Source organism: Euprymna scolopes, chromosome 6 (assembly GCF_053919585.1).
Source record: "Euprymna scolopes isolate OS-2025 chromosome 6, ASM5391958v1, whole genome shotgun sequence".
Lineage (NCBI taxonomy): Eukaryota > Metazoa > Mollusca > Cephalopoda > Sepiida > Sepiolidae > Euprymna > Euprymna scolopes.
The window spans coordinates 177,103,984-177,123,913 of record NC_136487.1 but is presented as its reverse complement, the minus strand read 5'-3'; positions in this window follow the sequence as shown (position 1 = coordinate 177,123,913).

Here is a 19,930-nt window from a genome sequence, read left to right as displayed (position 1 = left end):
CTATGTTTGATGCCTTTGGAGACATCAAGAATGTTCTCTCAATATCAGATGACACTGTTATTGTTGGATTTGAGGAGGATGGCAGCGATCATGACAAAGCGCTCAAGGAACTACTACAAAGAGCTCGGTCTAAGAACTGCAAGTTCAACCCAGACAAATTAGTGGTCCGCGCACAAGAAATTTCTTTTTTTGGACATGTCATATCAAGGGATGGAGTGAAACCAGACCCAAAGAAGATAGAAGCGATCGTTCAGATGAAACCACCAAAAGATGAAAAACAACTAACAAGCTTTCTTGGGCTAGCAAATTACTTGAACAAATTTTCACCACATCTGGCAATGCTGACCAAGCTGCTCCGAGACCTTCTGTCGACAAAAACGCAGTTCATCTGGACAGAACAGGAACAGATGGCATTCAACAACATAAAAGAGGAAATAGGAAAAGCAATTGTGCTCAAATATTTTGTCCCAAAAGCGCCAATCAGTATACAAGTAGACGCATCATCATCTGGACTGGGCGCAGCCCTCATTCAAAATGGAATGCCAGTCGCTCTAGCAAGCAAAACCCTGTCGGGGCCAGAAACAAGATACTCCAACATAGAACGTGAAATGCTAGCAGTGGTCTTTGGATTGAAGAAATTTCATCACTATGTATGGGGCCAAGCAGTGACAATACAAACAGACCACAAACCACTAGAATCAATAGCCTTAAAGAATCTGGCTAATGCACCACCAAGGCTAGCAAGAATGTTACTCAAAATCCAGGTCTATGACTTCACAGTTAAATACAATCCAGGAAAGTCTATCCCAATAGCCGACTGCATGTCCAGGGTATCACCAAGACCAGGGGAACTAATCAGAGATGTAGACACCAACATACATCCACTTAACGCACAGCTCAATGCATCTCCAACTCGCCTGCAAGATATCAAGGCAGAAACATTCAAGGACCCAGTACTACAAGAGCTCACCAACACTGTTACGTCGGGATGGCCAGCAAATAGATCCAACTGCCACCCTCATATACAAGCTTTCTGGTACTATAGGGACGAAATTGGACTCCAGGATGGGATACTCCTTAAAGGCAATAAAATAATTATACCTCTCTCACTTCAATCAGACATCCTACAACAACTACATTCGTCCCACCAAGGGATAGAGAAAACAGCTTTACTGGCTCGAACAGCAGTTTTCTGGGTAGGTATCAACAAGGACATAGAAGAACTAATTAGAGACTGTTCTACATGTCAGAAGTACCAACCCAGTATCCCATCAGAAACACTGCACCAGCATGAAACCCCTTCTTACCCATGGCAGTATATCATTACAGACATCTTTGCTATGGAAGATAAGGAATTCTTACTAATGGGAGACCATTACAGCCGCAGCCCATTCATACGGCGTCTCCACTCCACCACATCAGCTGCAATAATTCGACAAATGAAACTCCTGTTTGAAGAACGTGGTGTCCCAGAAGTGGTATACAGTGACAATGGGCCACAGTATTCCAGTACAGAGTTTGCAGATTTTGCCAAATCCTACAACTTCAAGCACACTACCTCGTCACCACACCACCCCCGGTCAAATGGATTCGCAGAGAGGATGGTGGGTATCTGTAAAAAGCTATTGTTGAAAGCTCGAGAGACAAACACAGACAGCCACTTAGCAATGATGGCTTACAGGGCCACACCGCTATCAGCTCAAATCAAATCCCCAGCAGAGTTACTGAATGGGAGACCCATGAGGACCCCACTGATATCGAAACAACAACTAGGAGATGAACAAACAAAAGTAGAGCTTGAGAAAAACAAAGAAGAAACAAAAAAATTGTCCGACCGAAAGAATAGCCACCAACACACAGAGTTACAGACCGGTCAACAGGTTTATGTTCAAGACAAAAGAACCAGACTCTGGGAACCCGGAAAGATTGTACTGATTGCTGATGAGCCAAGGTCATACCAGGTGAAACTTGCAAGTTGTGTAATACATCGTAGAAACAGACAGTCATTAAGGCCAACAAAGGGCAAGGCAGCCAATATGAAGTGTCAGCACCAACTGAAAACTTGTTGCGGAACACACAGAGTTCCTTATCTTCACAACGCTATTCGAGCACAAAACCCAAGGCAAACCGATGGTCACCTATCAACCATCCCAAGGACACATCCATCAGTTCCATCGACGCCTGCCAAACCACGCAGATCAAGCAGGCCGAGCAAACCTATACAGAGACTCGACCTGTGACACATAACAAACGATCCCCACAAACCGTCCCCAGCCCATCACAACCCAATATACTTCTCCTTCAATAGAAAGGGAGATGTTGTAGAACCAATAGTAATATCCCCATCCAGTCTTCCTCCCACTCCTCTCCCATAACCCTACTTCCGGTTTCGGGCTCACCGCCAAGCAGTTCCGGTTTGTAAGACTAGAAAATAAACGCGTTTCATTCCAGTCTCTCAGCGTTCTAGTTAATCACTAATCATCAGCACATGTAAATAATACAACAGTTAGTAATTGGGATTCTGTGTCAAGAGGTATGGACCAATATCCGTTTTTGGCATCTAGCTTGGAGAAATGTTGAGCACCTGATAGCTTGTGTGCTAGCTCTTCCATGGTGGGAGTCTTGTAATGACATCTAATTATTGCCCGGTTCAGATCTTTTGGGTCAAGGCATAAGCGAAGTTGTCCATTCTTCTTTCGAACATATACTATGCTGTTGACCCATTCAGTCGGTTCGGTGACCTTTCTGATGATGCCTTGGGCTTCCATGGATTTCAACTCCTCTTCTATTTCTTCTCTAAGATGGATAGGGCATTTCCTCGGTGCATGTATTACTGGAGGATGATCAGATTTTAGGACGATGTGGTAGTCACTTTTAAAATGTCCTATGCGATCGAACTGACTTGCATATGCATTTTTTAATTCGCTGACGGAGTTAATCGGATCTTTCTTTTGTTGAATGGTGCAGTGGAGGCTTATCAGCTCCAAGTCTCTGATAGAAGGTAATCCTATGATTGTAGGCCCTTCTGTTGTGACAACAAAGAATTTTAAAGTTTTCCACTTGTCTTTGTGTCCGCATTGTATGAAGATCGATCCATGCTGTATTATGTTTGAGCCATTGCATGCCGTCAGAATCGTGTGCTCTTTCTTTGTAGAGCCTGGAATGGGTTGTCCTAAGTCATCAACTCTGTTGGGAAACATGTTTCGAAAAGTTCGTAGAGGAAGTGTATTGCCTTCTGCACCTGTGTCCACATTTGCTTTGAGCATATGAGTGCCTGGGAAGCTTTATTTTAAGTTCCGTTATTATTTCAGTACGCTCGTCTTTTGGCTGATGAATCGCATTAAAGTTTAACTGCTCAAATTCTCTATACATTTCCTTGGGCTCAGATTTTACTGAGCAGATTTTACTGTTCCGCTTTCTGTATCTGTTTTCTTGCGGCTGCTTTTGACTGTTCGTCGTTTTTGTTTGGCTGTATTTTCTTGTGCCCTCCTTTTTGTTAGTGCAGACTTTCGCCCAGTGGTTCCTTTTGCCACACGCTGATGATGTGGTGCCCCAGGCTGGGCATTTTTCTTTTTCATGTTTATTTCCACAACGTCGATACTGGCTTGTTTTTATTGCACTAATTTCCTGAGAATCGCCTCGAATTTCAGCCATTTGCCGCATGTGGTTAAGGGACGCTTCGTGTGTTCTACCACTATTTAAGGCTTCTTGGAGTGTAAGCTCCAGCTCCATGCCTTTCGAAAGTAGAAGTTTTTGTAACTCCGGGTGTCTGATGCCGGTAATCATTTGTTCAATGAGACGTTCTTCAGTCTCTTGGCTATCCCTAAACCTGCATTTTTTGCCTGTAGTTTACATCTCGCCATAAAGTCGTCGATGCTTTCCATATTCTTCTGTTTATATTCACGCATATAAAAACGTGCAATACGAAAATAGGTTTGGGGCTCTAGACGCTCCTCAAATTTACACCAAATTGCCTCCGGGTCCGTCCGGTCAGCATCATCGTCAAATGTCCAGGCGTTATATCGCTGTAAACCTTCCTCACCAGACAGCAGTAGAATGTGGTCGACCTGCTTCTCGACGGGAATGTTTTTTACTGAGAAATATAATGCGCATCGTTGCTTGAAGAATCTGAACGATTCAAATAGATTCTCAGACCCCCTGTGCATAACGGGTTCGCTTGCATTAGAACTCATTTTACTTTAATTTAATTATTGTTTTTTTTTTGTTTTTTTATATTATTATTATACTAATACCCTTTTTTTAATAAAAAAAACAAAGAAAACAAAACAATGATGTGACTGAATGAAATTGGCGAACTTACTTTGTGCACTGATTTTTTTTTTTTAAGATGGTGCTTGTCGTCGTCACCACGTGCATTTACCTGCAACACGAAGACTGATGTTTTCTTTTGCGTTCATTCTATTTGTGGATGGATTTCTTTTCTTTTAAGAAAATGCCCGTAGCTGCCACCATGTCCGATTATGTTTGTTTCATTATATGATACGGGATGAACCTTATTAAAAAAGACACCAGAAGACAAGATACATTTAAGCGTGATAAGCCATGGAGCAAGTCCATGTATTTATTTTTACTAACCACAAGAGACGCAACTCTTGTATTGTTTTATATTAAAGAGTTGACCGAAGAGGACATAACTCATAATATGACACCGTCTAACCCACGATCCTGATACAAGCCCCTGTACTGACCAAAGATTTAGGCCACAAAAGCAAAATTAATACTACCATTCCCTTTTGCATTATATTAAACCTTCCTTTCCTTACAGTGAAAAAGAGACAATTCTGATTCTTTGGCCTTCCTCTCGCCGGGTGGTCCTGCTTGCTGACTCGTCCCCCACCGCCTGCTATCATCCAGAGAGACGAGGGTAGGTGTGGGTGTCCTTTTTAACTACTACAGTCAGAGAGTTCATGCGACTAAGTCCAGTACGCACGCGTTTATAAAAACTGCTACATAATGTATCTTACCAATGCTTCGCAGTGTTAACATAAAAATAAAATAATCATTCAAGTTAGTATTTGTGTTGTGTCTTATTCAAATGAGATAACAGCAACTATTTACAATGGTGACCCCGCCTAAAGAACACTGCACCTCATCAAAAGAATTTTACACTAAGAAATGAACAACGTAAACTGGACTCGTACCGAAAAGAAATGAAACACACTTTGGAACCTTCAGGAAAATACAAGTGATTACTCATTTTCGTCGCAAACGTTTCAAAGAAAACCTTCGACGTAAGTATAACAATACTATATTTCCCCCCTCCTTCCTAGTCAACACACACACACACACACACACACAAAAAAGAAAAGATACACACACATATATATATATATATATATAAAAAAGAAAGGAAGAAAATGGAAGAATCCAGTGTGCAACAAATAAACATAAAAACTCCTGAATTTATGAAAACGGCAGTAAATGGCTGGTTTTCCATTCTGGAAGCCCAATTCCACCTACGCAACATAACAGCTTCAACAACCAAATTTTACGCTGTCATATCATCACTGCCTGCAGAAGTGGTAGCTAAAATACCGATAAATATTTTAGAAGGCAGGAAATATGAGGAACTAAAATGCTCCTTAATTGAGTCCCACGAAAGGACCAAGCCGGAATTGCTCGACAAACTAATGTCAACTAACACTATAACTGGCCGCCCTTCCGCTTATCTTCAAGAGATGCTGTCTATTGCAAAAAGAATAGGTATTGGCGAAGAGATTGTTCTTCATAAATTTTTACAAGCCTTACCCGCAACAATTTCCCCGGTCATTGCCTCACAGAAAGAATTAAACCCATCTCAACTAGGAAAACTAGCGGACGAACTAATGCCCTTGTTAAATAATATAAATGCAACAGCGTTTACCGCTCAGCAATCTCAACATATTGACAAAAACAAGAGCAACGTTCGGATACCGATAGGTGTTAAACCATTTTTCCCCGAACAAAGGACAAGGATATGTAGAGCACATATTTACTTCGCGGAACAAGCCAGAACCTGCAAACCCTGGTGCAAATGGCCAGGGAAGCGAAACATAAAAATGTTACCAAGCTCACGCCCACCCACACCCACACCAAGTGACTCGGAAAACTAGTTGCGCGAGCCATGTCCGTCCCCTTGAGTTCGCAACTACTACAAGTCAAAGCAAGACTAGAGACAAAAACATTAAACTTTATTGTAGATACAGGCGCAAGTATCTCGATAATACCAGCAGCCATGATAAACGGTGTCACATTACACCCAACACCGGTATCGCTAACCACTGCCAACGGTGAGAAAATAGAATGTCACGGCCAAGCTAACCTCGAAATTGGGATACCAAGTTTGAGAAGATCATTTTCCTGGACATTTGTTATCGCAAACATCACCAATCCCCTCCTCGGACTTGATTTTTTAAATAAATTTGGCCTTACAGTGGACTGCAAAAATAGAACAATTTACGACCCAGTTACTACCACCAAAAAAAAGTTACTGTTAAATTCTGCAGCACCAGTAAATGTGGTCATAAATGAAATAGAACTGCCGGTATTCATAAGAAAAAGCCTGGATAAACACCCAGAAATTATTTCTCCGCACACCAACAAAAACAGTGAGTACTGTGGTGTTTATCACAGAATCGACACAGGCAGCCACTCCCCAGTCTTCGCTAAATCCAGACAACTGTCCGCTGAAAAGCTGACGGCGACGAAAGAGGAATTCAAACGTTTGACAAACGAAGGTGTAATAACCCCTTCAGACAGCGAGTGGTCAAGCCTACTACATCTAGTACCCAAACAAAGTGGAGGCTATCGTTGTTGTGGAGACTACCGCGCCTTAAACAGCATCACTAAAAGTGATAGATACCCCATCCCCAATATAAACTCCTTTACGGCTAAACTCGCTGATGAACAGCGATTTTCGAAAATCGATTTGATTTCGGCATATCATCAAATTAAGATGCACCCCCGATGATATTCCAAAAGCTGCCATAATCTCGCCGATGGGACTCTATCAATATGAATACATGCCGTTTGGACTAAAAAACGCAGCGGCTACATTTCAAAGATTTATGGACAAAATTTTCCGAGATATCGACTGTGTTTTCATTTATATAGACGACATATTGATCTTCAGTGAAAAGGAACAATCCCACAAACAAGATATCGACACAGTTTTTCAAATCTTAGAAAACAACAGCCTAAAAATATCTCTTTCCAAATCCATCTTCAATGTGACATCTCTTGACTTCCTAGGATTTAGAATCAATTCAAAAGGAATTACACCAACTGCAAATAAAATTAAAGAAATAGAATCTTTTCCGTGCCCTAAAGATGCAAAAAGCCTACGCAGATTTCTGGGCATGGTAGGATTTTATAGGAAATTAATACCAGGATTTGCGAAATTAGTCTTACCCCTATCTGAGAGAATGAGACTAACACCGAAAGGTTTAATCACCTTAAATACATCGGAAAAAGAAGCCTTCTCTACTATGACAAAAATACTTGGTAACCTAACAGAATTACCCCACCCTCAACCAACTTGTACCCAATATCAACTAGTAACGGACAGCAGCAAAGATGCAGTAGGTGCTGCCTTACATCAAATCATCGATGGAACCCCAGTACCAATAGGGTTTTTCTCAAAAAAACTCACAGCAACACAGACGAGATATTCCACTTTCGACCGTGAACTTTTAGCAGCATATTTGGCCGTATTACACTTTCGCCGCATAATAGAAAGTCGCGAAGTATTGCTTCTGACAGACCATAAACCAATATGCGGTGCATTTCACAGTCTAAAACCTGCAAAATCAGATAGGCAACAAAGACAACTAGCCATCATCACAGAATTAATTTCAGATATTGCCCATGTGAAGGATGACCAAAATATAGTTGCAGATTGTTTATCTCGCCCAACATTTGCTGTACAAATAGATATGTACGACCTCCCTGCACTCGCAGATGCACAGAAAAGAGACACCGAAATACAGTCCTATCCAGACTTAAAGAAATTCACATTATATGGAAAAGATCAATTTGTGTTATGTGATACATCAACGTCATACCCTAGACCTTTTGTACCATATACACTACGGAAATCTATCTTCGACAGCTTACAATCAGTATCACATCCTGGAATAAAATCATCTATCAAAATGATTAAGGCTAGATTTTACTGGCCACATATGGATAAAACAATTAAAGAATTATGTGCATCATGCACATCTTGTCAACAAGCAAAAATATACAGACATACTAAATCACCAATTCAAACGTTGGAAATACCATCATCAAGATTCCAGACCGTACACATTGATATAGTTGGACCATTACCCCCAGCAAAACGTGCCTACAATCCTCATACAAGCCCATGTCGGTATGTTTTAACATGTATAGATCGAACCAGTCGATGGATAGAAGCACAACCTATAGCAGATATTACAGCACAAACTGTAGCAGAAGCTTTTGTTGACACATGGATTACTCGCTTTGGTGTTCCACTGCATGTCATAACTGACAGAGGCACACAATTTGAAAGCGAACTATTCCTTGAATTGTCAAAAATTATTGGATTCTATAGATTACGAACGACTTCTTATCATCCGCAATGCAACGGACTTATAGAAAGAGCACATAGAACTATTAAAGCAGCTATAATGGCCCGAAAAGAATCTTGGATTTCAGCTCTACCAATAGTCCTCTTAGGAATTCGAAGTATGCCCAACGACTCTAATTTTTCCCCATTTTATGCGGTCACAGGTACCCAAATGTTATTACCACAACTACTGATTGGTACAGAAAATACAGAAATAATTACACAAAATTTTACAAGAGAACTACACAAAACTATGGAAAAATTTGATCTGACAGACTTTTCAAACAGAGAAAAATCAACAAAGAAAACGTACGTACCAAATCAACTTCAAACCTGTGATAAAGTTTGGATTAGGATAGACCGCGTTCGAAAACCATTAGAAGCACCCTATTTAGGTCCTTACATTGTACTCGAACGAACACCGAAATATTTCCTAATAGAAACGAACCCAAACACGCATACACAAGTTTCAATAGACCGTTTGAAACCTTACATTGAAAACAAGCAAAAATGTACGCAAAATACAACTATCAACAAAAATAAAAACAACGACATTTTACTCCCCGAAAAAGTGCAGGAACATGAGATAAAAACAAGAACTTCAATTAGGAGAGTTACATGGAAAAAAGATACTGAATACATTTATTATTAAAAATTTCTTTTTAAAATAAATAAATAAAAAAAATAAAAATATACATATATACATGTATATATATATATATATACATATATATATGAGCACTCCGTCTACTGGCAGAGTACCTCTCTGTACTGACTAAAGATTTAGGCCACAAAAGCAAAATTAATACTACCATTCCCTTTTGCATTATATTAAACCTTCCTTTCCCTACAGTAAAAAAGAGACAATTCTGATTCATTGGCCTTCCTCTCGCCGGGTGGTCCTGCTTGCTGACTCGTCCCCCGCCGCCTGCTATCGTCCAGAGAGACGAGGTTAGGTGTGGGTGTCCTTTTTAACTACTACAGTCAGAGAGTTCATGTGACTAAGTCCAGTACGCACGCGTTTATAAAAACTGCTACATAATGTATCTTACCAATGCTTCGCAGTGTTAACTTAAAAATAAAATAATCATTCAAGTTAGTATTTGTGTTGTGTCTTATTCATATGAGATAACAGCAACTATTTACACCCCTTTTCTTCTCTGGCTGATACCAAATCATCACCTCTCGCCAACCCCACTAGTGCTACCAAGACTCGGAGCTTACTACGCACAGCCAGCATCGCCCACCACTACCATCTCACCCGCGATCCTGATACAAGCCCCTTTCCTTCTTCGGCTGATACCAAATCACCACCTCTCACCAACCCCGCCAAGTGACATCACCTAACAAGGATTGCCGGACACGCTAAGCCACATTTCTACCATCACCGCTTGCCTCGCACCCAACCGAATCCAAGGAACTTTGATCGTTGACGAGTTTATCTCAACACCCGACCGGCCATCATAACGACGACGCCTTAAATCTTTAATTTGGTGAGAAATAAAATATATATTTATTAACCTTACTCGGTCGTCTGTATTTTTCTTGCAACCATACGCTTGTTTATTTCATTGTCAATTATTTGTATTTTTCATCGATGTATATTCTATATGTACTTTTGAAATCATACAATAAAAATGAGAAAATAATGAATTGTAGCAGTTTCATGAGAGATCTACTTTGTTTATATGTATGCATTTTTCTTGCATTATGTTGAATTGTAATTTATTGATACACAAGTCATATGCACACAAATGGCATTAACATGTGTTGCCTGCTGATTTGAATTCAGTGAATACAAATCAGAGTTGAAATACATTATTAAGGACAGAAACGATTCGCATTTTGTCATAATTTAAACGTGAGAGGCATTGAAAGGCCTGTAATTATATTAAATCTCAACCATGATATTTGTCCACTTGATAAGTCATTTTATGTTCTAGTGTTCACTTTGAATAAAGTTGATTTATACTTTACTTGAAATATTAGTGAGTTTCATAGAAGATGGTGGCCCTTTTTTCTTCAATATTTAATTCGAGTCAGATTCTTTTTACTGGTTATTAGGGCTATGACAAGAGAATATTCTTATCATTGTTTTGACTGTCGAGTATAATCAATTGAGAACCACATCACTCATCTAAAGACATATAAGATATTAACTGATATATACTTGAGAGTCCAAATAATGAAAAGAATGTTCTCTTGTCATAGTCGCACTGATTATTCACCGCAAACAAGGTAGAATGTCACTAAGCCATTGGGGGGGGGTTACTATTTGAGTTGAGACATTAATGAAGATAGTGAGGTTGCAAAGAAAAAAAAAGAGCAAACAAAACTTCAGCTTACTGCAGCAGCGTCGTCCGTCAGTACTTTCTGTAGACTCGTTTTCACATCTCATCTGCTTCAGAGGCCTGTTTTTATAAAAGACAGAGTCCTCTAAATTTGCATATGTGCGCGAGAGCACACAAGATTCGGCGATACTGCATTGCTATATAATTCTGCAGGCGCCATCTTGGACCCTTTTCAGCATCATGACGCTGCGTCGATAAAGTGCAGACCAACGCCATTTAAGAGGTAAGCATGCGTTCCCACAATTTTCGTCACACTCCCCCTGATATCACAGAGAGGGCAGGGGTGCAGTGGTCTTTTTCTTCTGGTACTTCTTTGGAGAGGGGGACCGGAGGCTTCGTTCTCACGTGTGCTTACATTCTCAGTTTCAAGCTCGGTGAACCTAAGGCTGCTAATCTCAAGCTCACTGTCTGACGAAGTCAGCATAAACCAAAATGATGGTTCACTGGTCTCAGATTGTCTCACTCTCATCACAGAGTGGCGGTGTGCATGTGATGCCAATCGAAGATCCTTGATGTGACGGGGCACTCCATCAACCACCACAGTAGCGTGTGGTGCTTTTGCCACGGGGGTTCTTAACCCAGATGGCATCCCTCTCTTTATACTCTCTCTCGTCGCCTCCGACTCGAGCAGTTGGCTGGTCTCCATGCCTCTCACTCTGACGTGGTACCTGTGCAGTGCTTCGGCTGGTGCAGTAGAGGGTGAAATGTCATCCTAAAGGGGTGGCATTATACCAATAGACCGCCTCAGGCACTGTACACCCCTTTCCTAGCTGCAATGGTATTTACAGTCCTGTGGTTTCTCTCGATAATTCCATTTCTGCTGGGCACATGGACACACCAAAACTGCAGACGTATACCCCAGCTAACAAAGGCGGTGCCATTGTTGGTCAGTATCTGGTAGGGGGACCATGCTCGAGGAAGACACTTTCCAGCTCACGGACAATGGTGGCAGAGTTCTGCCAGCGAAGGGGCCACTATAATGCGAATCTAGACGGTCCGCAATCAATGAGCGTCAAAAAATGCCCACCGTTGTGATGAGTAACGTCCATTGCGAGCCTGTTCCAATTTCCTCTCACACTCAGTTTTCCCTTCTTCCATCGGACGGGTGCTAGGTCGATTGACTGACAGGTCCCGCAGCTCCTTACAACAGATTTCACGTCTCTCTTTGACACATGGAGGTCCACCAGCCTGCTGAAGTAAAGGGTTTGGTTTAAACCGGGGTGCCCGCTTTGGCAATGGCCATCAGCAACACGGTCTGGGCTAAGCCCACGCCCAACCGTGGCGCAATTCACAGGTGCCGGTTCATCCACTTTCAGCAGGTTCAGCCAACGCATGGCACTCTGGTCAGGCGATCAGCGTGATTCTGACAGGACTACACCAGTGTCACATCTACGGCTGGGTTGAATTCCTTGATGATCTCAGTCAAGGTAGCAAGTTGTCTCCGTATTAGCATTTCAGCCGATACCTTTGTTGTCAACCGTGCTTTCTCACTCAAGGCATCGGCTATCCACCGATGCATGCACGTAGAGTCTGTGACGATGTGTCCTGGCCTGCCACTGAAGTGCCAGGTTTATGTGCCCAGCATCATTTTCTGGCTGAAGCCAGCAGGCATTTTCTATGATAAATCTGTCGACTGCAAGAGCAACGCCAAAGGCGAGTGAGCTGGCGTCCACCCAAACTGCAAACTCACTCTCGTCGACCCACCAGATCCCTCGCATGGAGTCGTCCTCGGTCACTCTGGCCACAGCTTCCACCAGTATGCTTCGCCGGGAGGGATCACGCATTTCATCGTCCCATCTCGTTGACATAGAAGTCGCATGTCGCTTTATGGCCGCCACTGCCACCCGGAGCCACCCACACACAGGGAATTGGCCCACCAGTCTTCCGCAACTGGAAAAAATGCTCAGATGCGTGATGTTGGATTGAACTTCTGGGATGTTACCACCTCTTCCCCAGCGATGTCCGTCTGCGTTGGCACTCACATGCAAACCAAGAACTTTCGCTCCATCTTGCAGGCACTCTGGCTCCTTGCACGACAGCCCGAAGCTCTCAAAGTGTTTTTTCACCGCCTAGGCAGACATGAGGTTCTCGTTCACAAAAATGTTGTCAATATACGACGACGTCGCCTGTTGCACATTTTCATTCTGACACCGGATCGCCTGCATAATAGCTGTCATAATGTTCAGGGCCACGTTCAGGCCCAACCCCAGCCTGGTCAAACAATAGCGAGTCCCTTTCATCTCGACCGCCACTCCCTCAGTTTATGTGCACAGACGTCATCCCCCGCCATGTGTGGGTCGACGTGTTCATTGAGTTCCCAGTAATCCATGACGGGTTGGACCTTCTGTTTATTCTCTTGCCTGGCAGCCATCAGGGGGATCAGCCCTCTTGGTGGCCCGAGCTCATCCTCTGGGTACGGAACCAGCCAGCCATTATCCATCCAAACCTGGAGTTCTGTCTGCCCCCTGAACCACACGGGAGGCGGATACTCCATCAGCCAATTCCACAAGGACACTGGTGGCTGGTCGCCTGACACTTCCAGGACACGGTCCACGCATTTGTGTCCTTGTCGTATTCCACGTGGAAGTCGGGTTCATCAAGACTGATTGCCGCGGACCTGTTCCTTGTGTTAGGAAAATCTCACATCACCAGTGCCGTCCACAGTGATTCCACCCAGCTGTGTAATAGTGTGCATTACAAGTTGAAGGTCGTATCGAAGAAGCTCCCTGTCGATCACCAATGCCTTCACAACCATCGGATATATGGACAACGCTTGCCCCGTAACACACCAGCAAGCCTCTGCCAATGGTTAATACTGGGACCTTCTGTTTCGTCCATGCGGTGCAACATTTCTTGTGTATGAGGGTTTGGGTGCATCCGGTGTCAACCAGCGCTGATCGCCTACGCCCATCAACTTGCACTGTCACTACAAGAGGCGCCTTGTTCAGTATTGATTTGGGGAGGGTGCTGGCGCTGCGGCTTTCTACCCTTGCTCGTTTCCTGGACAATTTCGTGCTACGTGGCCTGGCTAGTCGCATCAGTGACAGCGTCCTCGTTTCCATGCTCCATAGTTCGAGGTGCGCTTCACACCGCTTCTGCAGTCTCTGGGGCCACCACATTTGTAGCACCGTGGGCTCTCTGTAGGCGATTCCAGTGCGTCAACCGCTGCTGAGACCTGCTCCACATTGTCCTTTAAGATATTTCGGGTTCTAGCCAACAACCTCTCCAACCCAAGCTCATTGAGCTTCGTCGACGCCCGCAACAGCCGACTGGTGTCATCCGGGAGCTCAGACAAAAAGGCGCATGCCAATATTTGATCGCTTGCACCGCCGAAGGGCGCAGCAAGGTTCTTCAGGTCGGCCAGGTAGACGTCCACAGTCTCCCCTGACCCAAGCCGACGTTCAGAGAATTGCCTTCAGTGCCACACTGAATGTTCCATACAATGCTTGTTTTATCTGCTCCATTGTCGCCTCATCCCCGAGCTGCTGGTACATGGCATAAGCTCCCTTAGTAGTGAGCCTCAATGGGATGACCATAGCTGGATCCTTAATTTTGCACAACCGACAAACGCGCTCGGCCTTCTCCAGCTATTCAACCACCAAAGGACCACCAGGGACCCGTCAAACTCAGGTATCAGATTCAGGTCGAATCTGTCCATGGTAGAAAAAATGTATGCTGAAATAGCTTGACGTTGCAAAGAAAAAAAGAGCACACAAAACTTCAGCTCACTGCAGCAGCGTCGTCCGTCAGTATTTTTTGTAGACTCGTTTTCATATCTGTCTCATCTGCTTCAGTGGCCTGTTTTTATAAATGACAGAGTCCTCTAAATTTGCATATTTGCATATGTGCGCGAGAGCACACAAGATTTGGCGAGACTGTATTGTTATATAAGGCCGCAGGCGCCATCTTGGACCCTTTTCAACATTATGACACTGTGTTGGCAAAGTGCACACCGAGGCCGTTTAAGAGGTAAGCCTGCGTTCCCACAATTTTCGCAACAGATAGACATGATTCGCTTGTCATAATTTCGAGGGAATGTGTATTAAAAGGCTTGGGACTACATTGTATCTAACATGATGCCTGGCGACCTGGCAACTTTCTGTTCTTTATATTCCAGTGTTGACTTTGAATATTGATTTACACTTTATCTATTTATATTCGTGTTATTATTTAGGATATTCGTGAAATTATTTTCATATAATGAATTGAATTAAGCTCTAATCCTAAAATATATCAAGAATTACATATACACATATATTGTGCTTTTTGTACCATTTCCATAGGTATTTGGTTTCTTCATCGCTTTTAAACGATTACTTCTGTTTCATTTTACTTCGGTCGAAGTTCTCAAAAATCAGGGGGCCTTTTTCCTGTGGCTTACACTTGCTTTTTTATATGAGATACATAGATATTACAATATTCCATTAAAGTTCTTTATCTCGCCAACACAGTAAAGAAGTTGAGAACATAATTTTCCTCTCCTCAAATTGACCATTTAAATATGTTATAGTCTATTTTTCTCTTGGTCTCACTGGATTCCAGGACAAGAATTCATCTGATCAAGTGGAGTACCCATGTTTATGCTGTTACTTGGAGTAACACCACTTGTAGAGGGTGCATAATTCATTCTAAAAGCAAGTGTGGGCTAGCCATACTGAGGAGATCTTATTTGGGCCGAGAATACTATGTTATTTTTTAATATTTAATCAGTTTACTTATAGAGAAAAGTATGCTCACGCCAGATTGGCCAATGAAGAAACATGCCGTGTCTATGTTTGGATCTTGTTTTGACAGATCTTGGGAGCTGCAAATGAAGATTCATTCTAAGGAAAAAACCAGGATTCTTGGGTAGTATTCTTAGCAACTTTTATTCCCAGATTTTTCCCCAATGGGATGTTGCACGCTTGTCTTAATTTCTATGTTCTATCAATATTAACCTGACAGTCTTCTCAGGGTTCAGAGTAATTACAACTGGTTGTCAGCTCGCCTGTCCGCTAAACTGTCTCTTTCAAATCTTTGCCAATTGACTAAACTCTATGTGTACATAAAAAACTATCTTTTTTGAAAGCATGTCATCACTATGGCTATTACAACAGCATATTCTTTCATTGTTATGACTCTCGAGTATATATCCGACACAGATACAATTAATCAACCGAAACCCTTGTTACTCTACATAAAAACATATAAGACATCAATGGATATATACCTGAGAATCAAAACAAGGAAAAGAATATGCTTTGTCATAGCCCTCGTCATCACTACACATAGCCTTAGGAATCAAATCATCTGCTGTTTTGTCACGTATTCATTTGTAAATAACACATGTGTTTGAGCAATCATTGTCTGTTAATACACCTCCATGCACCATTGGGCAGGATACGGTAACATGTTACATTGGAATTGACAAGAAGCTTATGAATCCTCTGAAATTCACCAATACAGTCGAATCTGTCAGGGTAGAGGTAGTTCAACCACACTGTTGATGGGGTGATGCTGGGCTGAGATAGCACAGTTCATTGTCACTATTCTAAGAGTTACTGATGTTGGCAGGCCTAATATGGCTGGTCCTAGTACATCGACCGCGTAAAATTGGGTATTCAGCTTGTAGGGAAAGTCATGGAGGCGGACTGCTAAGGGTGGCACATGCGAACTTGTTGCGGACCAGGACATAAATATCCTAACTCGCTACAAAAGAAAATAATGAAACGAATGGAAAGAAGGAAACAAAACTCAATTGCTGGATAAAATAAAGATGTCGTTTATTTTCTGTTGAAAAATGAATGTTTTAGGTGTAACACGTGTTCATGTCCGCGCGTGGAAAGAGGAGTGAGTAATGTTGGAAATGTGAATGATAGTCCAGCGTGTAGACAAAGACAAAGATAGAGGGTTGACATCAGTAAAACTGCGCGCCGTGTTAGCAGTCAGCTACGTTGAGATGTTCTCAGGCACAAGTTGTAGATGCGAACTTGTCTGGTTGATGGACCAAAGCAAAAGAGAAAAAAGAGTGAGAAAGTCAATCCAGTTCATGGAGAGAGAAAACGTATAAAGTGTACGTACTGTCTGTTGACTCTTGCCCTACATAGAGTAACAGGTGGCGTGAGGTGCGCGCGCCCCAAAAGGGGCAAATGGTTCGTCGACCACTCAGCTCGGAAGGCGAGTTGAAAAGAGTAGGAAGCAGCTTGTCTCTTGCTTTTATAGTTGTTTCCGGTGGTCTTTTGCGCATGTGTGGATTTCTTTCAAAGGGGAAGTGACATTGCCCATGTGTGCGTACGTGTGCGCATATGTGTGCGTACATGTGTGTACGTTAGCGGGTGTGTGTATGCACATGAATGTGAGTGTATGTACGTGAATGTGAATATATCTACGTGTGTGTAGGTGCGTGCGTATGTTTGTGTGCGCATATGTATATGACAAGAAATATTGCTTGAGATGTGAACACGTGTTTTTGTGCAAGACTAGAAAAGGCTCGCACAAACTCGAAACCTGACCGACGGGACAGAGAACGGCGACAAATCATCAGGTTCGATCGCGTCTTAATTTGCATGAATGAGACAATATAAGGCCGGCAGTTTAGAGGTCGAGCACGAATTGATGAGTCGAGTTGAGTTCTTTAGAACCGGACTGAACGTGTTAGAGCAGAGAATGTTGCCAATAATCCAGTGTCCAGGGTTTTTTTTTTCTATTAGAAGCTATTTCGGCTTTAAATATGGAGCCGATGTGGCCAAGATGAAATGGGAAATTTTAAATGATTCGTGTCAACCTGGAAAATTAAAAGTCGCGTTGAAAATTGAAAAGCGTTGTCAAAGAGAGAATTGAACTAGTCGTGTCAAACTGCGAAGGTTGAAGATATGAAGTGAGTCGGACTTTTTGTCTTTTTGTTTGTTTGTTATTACCAGTAGGATTCGTTGGATTTCTTTAACTATCGTCGTCAAATGAACGTGTTGGAATGCGATTCGGTCTACTTGTATGTATTAAAGTCGTATTTCTATGCGGAATTTAAAATGAAATCCTGTAGTGCTGACAAGGAAAAAGGGTGTCGTTTTTAAACGATAGATTCATTTTAATGAAAGTACAATTCGAGTCAGATTTGTTTTTGAGGGAAAAGTCGTCGCTATTAAAAGAACTAAAAATGCGATTCGGACGACTTGTATGCCTTAAAGTCGTCGTTTTTAAAACAAGGAATTTAAAATGAAACTTGCTGTGTTGAAAAGAAAAAAAGTCGTTTTTAAACGAAAATTATTTTATAAAAGTACAATTCTGAGTCGGATTTTATTGTTTGAAAAAAAAAAAGTGGTCGCTGTTAAAAGAACTTAAAATGTGATTCGGACGACTTGTATGTATTTAAAGTTATTTTTCAATGCGGAATTTAAACTGAAATCCTGTTGTGTTGAAAAGAAAAAAGTTGTTTTCAAACAAGAGTTATTTTATGAAAGTACCGTTGGAGTCGGATTTTATTTTGCCTATGAAAAAAAAAGACGGTGTTAACAAACTTTAAATGCGATTCGGACGGCGTGTGTGCATTAAAGTCGTCGTTTTTCAACGAGGATTTAAAAAAAAACAATCCTGTTGTGTTGAAAAAAAAAAGGTGTCGTTTTTAAATGATATTCATTTTAATGAAAGTACATTTGAGTCGGATTTTTTTTGTTTGTTTTTGAAAAAAAAGTCGTAGCTGTTAAAAGAACTTACAATGCGATTCAGTTGATTTGTATTTAAAGTGGTTTTTAAACGAGCAATTTAAAAATTAACATTTGTGTGTCTGGTCGTGAGCTAGCTGTATCTAGCCGAGTATCGTGGGCTAGCTGTGTCAAGCCGAGTATGGAGGGCTAGCTGTGTCTAGCCGAGTAGCCTCACTTTTGCTAAGGAATATCCGACAAAGACAGATACTACTTCCCTACCCAGTTCATGATCATGAGATCAGAGGGGAGTGTAGGGAAAATTTTAGTGTGACTGTAGTCATGGAGGCGGGCTGCTAAGGGTGGCATGTGCGAACTCGAACCCCGACCAACGGGACAGAGAAAGGCGACAAATCATCAGGTTCGATCGCGTCTTAATTTGCATGAATGAGACAATATAAGGCCGGCAATTAAGAGGTCGGGGACGAGTTGAGTCGAGTTCTCGAGAATCGGACTGAACGTGTTAGAGCGGCGAATGTTGTCAAGAATCCAGTCCAGGTTTTTTCTTTTTTTTTTTTTGTCTATTATATATTATTATTATCATGGAGAGTTTTTATATTTGCACCTAATATTTGTAGTTCCATAGGCATTGTGTTGAGGTGATTGATTAGGACATTGGGTTTCCAGTTTTATCTATACTGGTGGGGTACATCTTGCAGAATATTGTACGACAGCGGATCTTCTGTTTAGCCAGCTTTGAGAGACCATAATCACGGGATGGCCAGAGACAATCTGCCCACTGACATCAGAGTCGTCTGGGGTCTAAGGGACCGGCTCTTAATCGTTGCTGATCTAATCCTCAACGGAAAACAAATCATTATACCCAGACACTTCAAAAAAACATACTAAAACAACTTCATGATGCTCATTTAGGACAGGAGAAAACAAAACTACTTGCTAAAGACACTCTACTGGGTAAATATAAACAGAAACATTGAACTGTTCACAAAGTTATTCAGCATTTGTCAACAGCATCAGCGATCCCAAATGCAAAAGCTTCTTATGCATCTCAACAAAGCCATGGGCGTAGTTGGCAAAGACCTGTTTGATCTTAATGGTTGATCGTAACTGACTATTACTCTAAGTATCCAATAGTCAAACGCTTACCTGCTCATTTACTAAGCAGTGTCATTGTGAACATCTGTTATATAGGGGTTATATTTAGATGACGTATATTATATATTTGCTGAGTGTTCGTATTAGAGAGAGACGGGGTTCATTTTAAGAGAGACGGTGACATTGTAATACACAATTAGAGGAGGGATAGATATATGATAAGATACGTTTATACAGCTTGTGAATGTTTCTAT